At 39.9% G+C, this 10194-nt stretch overlaps 1 protein-coding gene across 5 annotated transcripts in view; it reads right to left on the reverse strand.

The window, feature by feature from the left end:
• Positions 1-8603, reverse strand: part of LOC111254766 (uncharacterized) — a 39819-nt gene extending 31216 nt beyond the window's left edge. For all 5 annotated transcript variants that reach the window (XR_002675170.2, XR_015317131.1, XR_015317132.1 and 2 more), the window contains exon 1: positions 8190-8603. The gene's annotated coding sequence lies outside the window, so the exon portion shown is untranslated. The remainder of the gene's footprint in view (positions 1-8189) is intronic.
• Between the last annotated feature and the right edge of the window lie 1591 nt (positions 8604-10194).

Here is a 10194-nt window from a genome sequence, read left to right on the forward strand (position 1 = left end):
GCCAGACATCCTTCGAGGCCAACCACCTTTGTTCCAAATCGACATAGTTCGGCCGGTCTAGCATTTTCTCGACGCCATATTAGGACGTATAATTAATATTTGGCGTGGGTCAATCTGCCTCTTGATCAGCCAGACGTAGACGTTCTGATTTTTATCCACAACGAACTTCCGTAGACTATACAAGAGAGTACATCTCTTAATATCGTCTTATTTAAGATGATTCTATAGATGAAATGCGAGCAACGTGACGTAAGACAGTTCTATTTGCAGCTGATGATGCAAAAAATTTGATCTGTTTAAGCGATCTTTAAAAAAAAAACCTTAAGAAAACCTTATAGGGTGATTATGGACAGGCCGATAGGTTCAATTCGTTGACGGCCTGTTGATGACTGGGTGTCCTAGGTAGTCGATGTGTCGATTCAAAAACTATACGTTTTCGCTAACGGCTTACTCTGGTTAGATTTCCATAAGCTCAGAATACGCTCACAAACGGTAGAACTTATCACATTCTGTAAGTAAAAGGTGCGTTAAGTATAGGTGAACTCCTCGCGATAGGTTTAATTCCTTCTTGATTATAGTATACCCCTCACGGAATCAGAAGATCGAAGACTCAGCTACGAAAATTCATTCGAATCTAATTAATTGAATTGTTCTATCATTTTAGTACGTGGACTCTAAGGAATGATAACGCTGAGTTAATCGCTTTACCTAAATATGAGCCTAGCAGCTTCCCTCCTTCTTGTGAGCTCTAACAGAATAGACGGGTTTTGTTGAGCATATTCTCCTTATAGAATATTTCAGCCTTGTAAATAGCTTCATGGTTATGTATAGGCATACCATGGTCATGGGTATAATCATTCAGGCAAAAGGACAATTCCGTAGATGAAGATAAGCGACGCTGCATGAAAACACAGACCTGTGTGGGCTCTTGATTTGCCTTCAAGGTGTGGTGTTCTAACAAATCGTTCAGGAACAATTTAGCGGGTGCAACAAAAACAAATAAAATAAAAAACGCTCCTATTCACGCCCCCTAGGATACATTGCTCCAAATAATAGTACAAAAACGTATGAGGCGAATACAAAGGTCGTTCTTTGTTGAATCGGCTTATGCCTTCGAAATTTAGTATATCGACCTATACAATGGGAGCATTTTAATCAGCCTCGTAATAGCTACCGGTTGTAGTCGTCCAAAACCTCAGAAACAACAAACCTTTCCCTTTAAAATTTCGATTTTTAGTAGTAGAACAAACGATTTGGATTTAAGGAAATTCTATCTACTTTGAACTAACAGTCGATGCTTTTCAGGGTGATTCATAATCAGCGCATATAGTAGCTGCTTTTTGTAGTTTCTTGCCTGGGACAGGTTGTATTGAATCCGATGACAGCACCGACTTTGCCTTTGTGTTGGTCTTGGTAGAATAGCGATTTCTTGATCGTCACTATGGCAACGGGGGCGTTAAGGTGCTATATGTGTAAACCCCTTTCTCCCAAAAGCTATTTTCCGATACAAGCGAGGGAGTCGCATTAGAAGAATATTTCTTCATCTTCTGTTTCCAGCGACGAAATAAATTTGAGTCACGAATATTTTATGGTTAATAGGGAAAATTCAAAAAGGCCTTATATATCTGTCTGTGGTATATACGGCCTATAGGGCCGCATTGCAAATTCATAGCCCAGACGAATAGCAGTAGATACGCTCTGTTAAAGATAAATTTTTAATCTTTTTTTCAAAAGGCGGTGTTTCTCTTTCGTACCAATAAGGTAGAAATAACATAACTCTATTAGCAACATTTTGTTACTAGTTGATAATTTATAAGCAAAAACGGGACAGGGTAAGTGTTGTTATTACAAATGTTATGCATTTCTTGCGCCGCGATCCAGAGTTGAACTAACGATCCACGGCATTTTCAGCCTTGCCATCCGATCCACCGAGCCCCGACGTTCCGAGCATTCAAAACACAGACCTCCTCGTTTTGTATTTATTTTGAAAAACATCTGTTGAGTCTGTTAAAGGAGTACGCTGCGCTATGGGGAGCAATTCGTGCTGTTGTCCATTGATATCTGTTTGGCACATAAGTAACTCGTTAGTAAGCCATAAAGGGTTGCGGAAGATAGAGTAATGGCTAAGCTGAGTATGCGGACCCGCATGATGAAACTTTGCGCGGCAAATTCGCCTTGGCTCCCAGCCATTTTTAAATTGACGGAGTACACAGCGCCATCTGTGAAGGGAGCATTATGGCGGCACACTTTTCATGATGATATTAAAAAAACTACACGACTGAGTAGAAATTTTTTCCACTCTGAGGTTTAATTCGCCAAGTCCAGATTCCTGCGGTAAACCTTCCACACAACTAATTTAATAGCAATGTTTTTGATAAGTCACCATATTTGTTGGCGTAGGCTACGCCAAACACGGTAAATACTAATTTCAATTAAGTGAAAAGCTAAGTCTGTAACGTATCTACGCAAAGCTATGTAGAACATAAGAACACGACCAAATCATGTCTCAGAGATCGTACAAAGCACGGCTAGGCAATAAGGGTGAACTAGTTGAACATACATAGCTTCGAAAAGTCACAGTCTGATACGCAGTCATGAAATATTTGAAGCAGCTTTAGCCACGCACGTTTTCATCAGCGGAAATCATCGGATGGCATGATAAATATATAAACCAATGTTGAGCGAATTGGCATCCCGAATTTATCTTCGAATTAGTACTGGCCGTAATCTGGCTATAGAGCTCGCGCCAGTTGTTTGTAACGCTGTGACAATCATTACATCGATTAAGATTAGCTCAAAGACGATTTTGCCTACAGTCATTTAGCTTCGTCTATGATCAAGTAGACGCACAATTTAGTCAAGAACAGATCTCAAGCATTCGCGGCGTGCAGAGGGCGCTAATGAAAGACAGTAGTGCTCGTCTGCTCTTCAGAGCTGACCCTCTTCGTATTGCTTGTTCGCGACCAAGACATTTCGTCCACATGTATCCAGTCTCGAACTCACATGCCGCATATAGGTCGAGATAAAGAGGAAATCATAAAACCTTGTAATAGATGAGTATTCATATGTGCAATATGTGACCAGATAGCCTGGCGTAGGCGCGTGATTTTGCTTTCTAGGTGTTCCAAACAAATACAATTGAGATTGTTATTTTTCCTTCACTTTGAACATACGAAGGTAAACACAAAGCCATAAATGCGCCTCGAAGGCATAACCTTAAAAATCAAATATATTGTAGAAGTTGTTCTGTAAGACTGGTCGAGAAAGGCATAAAGACTACGCTTTTGGTTAGAACTCAGGGTATCTTTATCGCTTATCGTCTAAAAGGGAAAAGCAGATTGCATACTCAAGTAATTAAATTATTTCAAGCAAACCCAATAGATGGCAAGGAATACTTTCCTTGTGCACTCAGCCTATCTACGCTAAGAAGCTCGCTCGAAGTATTTCTCACACTTTTTATTTCTTTATTTTTGCTGCGATTGGACGGAGAAAATTGCAGTTAGGAATTTGTACGGACGTGGAGGCCATCTAATTTTTACAAGATAAAATAAAATTAAGGCAGCCAATTACCAGCGACACCACATTACACTTTAGACTAATTGTTTTACGTTGAACTACCTCTATGTTTCGAGTTTTACGTTCGGCATCGTCGTCAAGCAAACATTCCATCGCCTGCTGGCTTCTACGAGGTAACAAAGTATGCTTATTCCGGCCTCAAACCTAGACCATAACGTTGAACAATCTGATAGCAAAACAGACACCGCATTGGGCCGCAAATATGTATATAACACACACCCAGCCTCTGCATATTACTCTTTTCGTTAATTTTAATGAATAAAGGCCCTGCAATGTAGGTTTACAGCTTTGATTTACAGGTACATTTCGTTTTATTTCTAGTTAAGAGACGCGTGCAAATATATATGCTTTTCACCATTGGCAATAAGGACTATTTGTTTTGTATAAGCCCTTGTATTTTTGAAGCCTATGGTGCCCATTGTTGTTAGCCATGTCTTTCTAGTTAATTGGATTAATAACTGCTTTGGTATTAACAGACTAGAAATTGGTATTGATAATTTTGTTCCCGTACGATCGGAGAGACTGCCGATACGCGCGTAACATTGCCAAGGCGAAGAGTGATGTGTAGAATCAGTTAGTTGGTCGGTTTTTCATGAAGACGGGCTTCATCCTGTCTGAAGACGCAAGAGGTACAGCAGACAGCTTTTTCCCACTAAATTTTCAACCTATATGGAACTGGCGATGCCACTTTTAACTTGAACAGATCTGATGTTTTTTAACAATGAGGGACTTTGTGGCCTCCCAATCGAGCTGCCTGGTACTTGCGGTTGGTCTACCTTTCAGCCTGACACGCCTTGTAAACGATCTTGCACTTGACATCTATGTGATACCCAAATATCCTCACACGTTCTATAGCGTTCCGTTCGCGTGTAATATATCAAAAGGCTGTGCTATTCAGCCTTTTGGACGTCATTTTCGCTATCTATTGTCTGTGTGTTGCTAGGCCATTAGATGTATGAGGCTGAGGTTGCTACAGATGAAATCGTTACAACTGTATACGCCATCTGCATAGACCGTCACCATAACAGACGGATGCCTACTCTTCTCGTTAGTCGATTCAAAAGGTCAACTATGGGTAGCACGCTAGAGCTATCGCCTTAGATGGAGTCTTCCGTTTACATAATAGCCCGATGCTGTGCTTTTTCTCTCTCTTCTTAAGAGCACGTTTTCAGGAACTGCGGTGTAGTTGTTGGTGTATGAAGTTATTCTTTTTCAAGTTAAGCGCAGTCGCAAAGAGACAAAAACATGTCAACAACAACAAAAAAAAAGACAAATGTTCTCCACAACGTACGCAAATCAGCAAACGAACGTTTTTGTCAGTTGCTACTATTTTCTGCAGTATGTTCCAGTCTTTTTTTTTTTTTCTGTGAGTTGTGCCCAAATTGCGTCAATAGAAAATACCCGTCGCTGGAGCTCGGGCGTAGGACGCCACTGGCAACGCCTGTAACAGTATTTAGCCTTTCACCTATTCGGAATAAATCGTTTTATTACGCGCGTTTAATCTAGCACGAAAATATCCGCAGCAATATATTAGGTGACCTTGAATAGAGTGAATGAGTATATATATATATATATAGTTTTTTACTGCCAGACGATGAATGCTCTTGATCTAGCATGCCTTGGTCCTATTATAAACAGCCTGGGAAAGAGGTAATCTTATATTTCTTGTCATATACGCTCTGTTCTTAATAGAGTGATGATACTTCCGTGCCGTTGACTGGCTACCTTTGTTATTAGATACGCATCATATGGGGAAAAGCCACTGATACCTCAAACATCAGTCAGTCAAAACTGGTGCCAGGATGTTCTCTTACGATCCGCTAATTCAATTCTACAGAGAGTTTCATTATTACTACTGTCAACACAGGTGTTTGCTATGATTGGTTTTTGATTTTCCATCTGGTCCATGAACGATTACTTGTCAAAGCTAACTCACTATATAGAAGAGGATTATTTGGATATTTTTGCTGATAAGCTATTTTTCAAAATACGCTACGCAATCGAATCTTTGTCATCAGGCCAGTGGGCTATAGGGCTCTTGTTATTACTACGACGCCTGATTCGTTGACTGGAGGGGAAGACTGCTTCTATTCTTCACTTTTGGTTATCGCCAATTCTAGCCTCGTCGATTGAATGTTATAACGCAGTTACCCAACTGCGCCATCACAACTAAAACAAAAAAAAAAAAAACACCCAAAAAGAGATCAATTGTTTGCTCTTTGGCCGCTATTATCAAGAGAACGTTGCCTTAGTAAATAGCATGTCAGAGCTAACGTGATTCCTTATTGAGATCTGGACGTTGATAGATGAATTAGAGAGATAATCAAAAAGGATGGTATAAGCTTTGATTTTGTAGATAGCATTTTTAGAAAGCTTAAATCTAGTATGATTCGGCACTACTGGACTCTTCACAGTCGAAGTTTCGAAGGGTAGAATTATACGAAACAAGCATTTTTTATACTTTCCCAAAAGTCAGTTTAACCTAAGTAACCAGTTAATCTTCTATTCCTGTATGGCATACTCCGAAAATCTATTTTCAATCCTTATAGTTTCCCCATAGCACATGTAAGTTCATTTGGTAGATCTATACGTGACAAGGACATAAAGCTTTCGAAAGTTAGTAAGTAAACATACAACAAAATTTTAAGACCTTTGGACCACGCGATACCTCATCTATGTACGATACATTGGTGCAATTTCTGTTTTTACGACTACGGTCGCTCTCAACGGTCTTATGCGGTAAACTTTCTTTAATAAAATCGCATTTTTTCCTATATGTCCCCGAATAAGCGTTAGAGCTCACGGCAGATCGAGCCTGACAATAAGTTCTACGTTGAGTGAGAACGGCTGCGACACGGTGCTAACTCGTAAAAGCCTCGAGAACAGACGCTATCTAACAGCACTTTTGAAGATGGAAACCCGAACCATTTCGATAGGTATTATCATTTTTTTGCAGAATCCGCGACGATAGGTATCCTACACTCATGCAATTAGTTTAAAGCTGAATTAGCAGGCGAGTTCTCAGCAGTTTTGGGCAGACGTAATTGGCAACATGTTCTAAGCTCGAACCCGCGTATAGACAGACCTCGTTTCGTACTGGGAGTCAGCCGTCTGGTGGTATGCCTGTCTAGCGGCGATATCGGACGTAAAACTCGAAACATAGAGGCTAGATAGGGCCAAAATTATTGCAGCTATGGAAGGAAGTAATGGAGTTGTTTCCAAACCGTTGAAGCGAAGATCGCAAAACGCAAAAATAGCTATTGTCCACTTAATGCGCATCGCTTCGCTGGCTGGATCTTCGGTGTGTTGACACAAATTTCATCATTTCTTCCTCTTCTCTCGTAGGAACAGACTCTAAACATCGTGAATAAGGGATTATACAGTGATTTTCTAGCGAAAAACTGCTTTGACCTCGTATAGAATGAACTCCGACTTTATCTAACCTCAGATAAAATCAGACTCACAATTGCCCTGCTGGCGCGACAAGTCTGCTAATGGGGGCCAGAAGCTGAGCGCAAATGGTGCACGTCATCCGAAAGTCAAATCAGATAAAGAAAATGACAGTACTGTTGATATGTCGAAATATTTAATACCACATCACATAGTATTCATTAAACAATAACAAAAAGGAACTCAAGAGGAGCCATATTTCACTGATACGAATGTTGAGTGGTTTTCAAAGGAAGAGCTATAACGTAAGGGCTTCATATAAGACCAGCTGCGGCGGGCCCTACGGAGCTTACTCACATCCAGTAAATGTAGATGTGCTCAACAGGCCTTCCCACGGCGGTTTCCAGTCCCGTTTAGGTAGCGCCAGGCGTACGTTCGTCACTTTCGGTAAGATTATCTATTAACAGAGAAAGAATCTTATCCTGAGCCTGCAGACTTACAGGAATCGACATATATATATCTCCTATAGATTTGCCGCGCAGGAAGGCAATTATACGCCGAACCTCCATAAAAAAAACTTGAGTACCGGATATCCCGTACATTCGTAAAGAGCGCACAGACAGAAAGACCCTACAGCCGTATAAGGCCGATGTGTAGAAAGCGCCGTTCGAAGATTAGTGCTTTTTTCACATGCAAACGATGTCGCTCCGGATTTTATTTTATTATCGTTGCTTTATTTTTTTATCGGAACACCATACAACGCATCTTCAAACATAGTGCTCTCTAAAAAAGAGGTGCCTTTCTGCGTTCAGCAAAAATAGTGTTAGAAGTATTTCTATAAATAAATATGTAAAACCCGATCCTTTCCGTCTGTATCTATCAGTGTAAGGAGAGGCCAAGCGCGATTTGTTTTTATTCTAACGATTATTTTCAGCCAAGCTACTGTTAACATTGTTGCCTTACCTTGCACAGTTTATAGTTTCTAACTGCTAAACAGGAAGCCTCAGGTTCTAATCCATATCTATTAATAGAAGACATCTGCGCGACTAAAATTTACGAGTTCATAGCTGCATAAGCTAGACTGCATGTAGACAGATAATATGCCTGAGCTTGCTATTACCTTTGAAGAGTTTACCATTTTATCCTATTGCTTTTGTCGCAATAATTCCCTTTTATATCTATGTATATATATATATATATATGTGGGTGTAATTTTAACTCACTTTTCTGTTTGGATTTTGTACAGACCACCGTGATTGGCGCGTAGGTACTTAGATACATAGCAGTCTCATTTCAGCAAGTTGATACGGGAATCAGGAACCTGTCGTATTCGATTGTCCTCTTCAGGTGCCATATTTTCAAAGTAAAGCTTTTTTCAACATTAAAGACTTCGGTTTTGTCCAGACATCCATACTCACTCTAGCCCAAAAGGCTTACTCCTCGAATTTTTCAGGATCAATATATACATTCCGTTGCTTTCTCATTGTTTAACATGAACTCCACCTGGGATAATTTCAGACACCTTATCCGTATTGCTGACTACAGTGTTCTGGTTTTGGAGAAAATGCGCATTCTTATTTGTTGTAATAGTTGCACCGGGGGCTTGTTCAATCAGACGTCACATATTTATTGGTCGGCTGTCGTTTCCACTGCCCTGCCAAGAAATTCATTTCAAGAGTAAAGGTACCCTCCTCCACGAAAGCAACCTCCTCTCCCGGGAATCGCTGGTCGATCGCAGCGCCTTATGTTCAGAGCACTTAGGGACTTGATAGCAATTTTTAGTCCTATTTTACGTCTCGTACACAAGGACGTGTCCGTATACCTTGCCTAGGTCATAATCGCTGCAGTGATATCAGCGTAGGAAAGTGCACAAAATTCTAGCAGGAAATGTGTTTCTATAGAAACATGGAAACCAATCGTCGCATTGGAATACTACTTTAAGATAACCTATCACTTCACTGGACAATGTGAGAAATGCTAACCGAAGCATGATCTAGAAGTGATTTTAATCTGTTGAAACATTATTCCATTATAACATTTTAAAATATAGCGCATAATGGGAATACTAGATTTCGCAGGTGTTACACAGAGAACAGCCAATAGAAGTGCTCCAGTTAAAGCACATATCCGTCCATCAAGACCTAACTAAAACCCACTCCTATGCTAAGGCTTTTCGAACGTAACTTTTGACTTACCTGTAAGATGGTACTAATAAGTTGAAATAATAATTTTCTTTTAGTTGAGCGACTTTTTTTCTACACAATAGAACCGTACGCACTTATTTGCAGAAATAATCCGCTCGTTAAATGTCTGTTGTTAGAGTTCCGTTACCGATAAGGGCCCTAATGACATTCGTATGAAATCTAAACTAGATAAGCTTAAAAGGAGAAATGTCGGATCATGTAAAATCTCTTCTTATACAACGTACGACAGTCAACAGGTTGATTTATGTTGTTTTTACCGTAATTATCAGCACCTCGTTTTGGACATCGTTTCTTGTAGCTCTTGAAATACGTACGTCTTCATAAGTGAAACGTTTTAGCTTTAATAGAACGTACTCAGCCAGGACTAAACTTCAGTCGTCCAATAAGTAAGTTTCAGGCAACTAACGGCGAGAAGTTTTTTCCGAGAGAGGACTGTTAGCATAATATTAAGATAAGGAAAAACGATTATATTGGGTACGTCGGAGGACAGGGGCATGGCATTTCGCAAAGTTGTAACTCGTTCCTGAAGTGAACGAAGTGACCAGCTCTCAGAAGGACGAGGCACCATGAAGGATTCTCCAATCAGTCAAATGAAAGCGGCTAGTCAATAGCTCGTCACCGCAACGACTGCCATTAAGGCACTGTATGGATAGTCCACTAATTTGAAATAAGTTTTTTTGAAATAGGACGTTGTGGAGAAAATATACAATTTAATCAAATTACACCTGGTTTCATAATACGAATCCAAAGTTCTAAAATAGCCAAATGTTTGTATCTACTCCTAGAAAAAAGGCAAACATTTATTTAACATTGCGTTAAAGTATTAGTGAAGTTACACAGATACAAGAAAACTAGTAAAGCCTTATCGATTCAGCCAGAAACAGGATAACTTTATGGTTTAGAGGGACTGGTAATCCTTAAAAAATCTCTACTTTTATAACACAAACTGCAAATTCATTAGTGCTTGTATTTGCACTGTGTCTGTACCCAATTTCGATAAAAAAAAAAAATACAGGTTATGTGT

This window comes from Varroa destructor, unplaced genomic scaffold, assembly GCF_002443255.2.
Source record: "Varroa destructor unplaced genomic scaffold, Vdes_3.0 BEIS01000007.1, whole genome shotgun sequence".
Lineage (NCBI taxonomy): Eukaryota > Metazoa > Arthropoda > Arachnida > Mesostigmata > Varroidae > Varroa > Varroa destructor.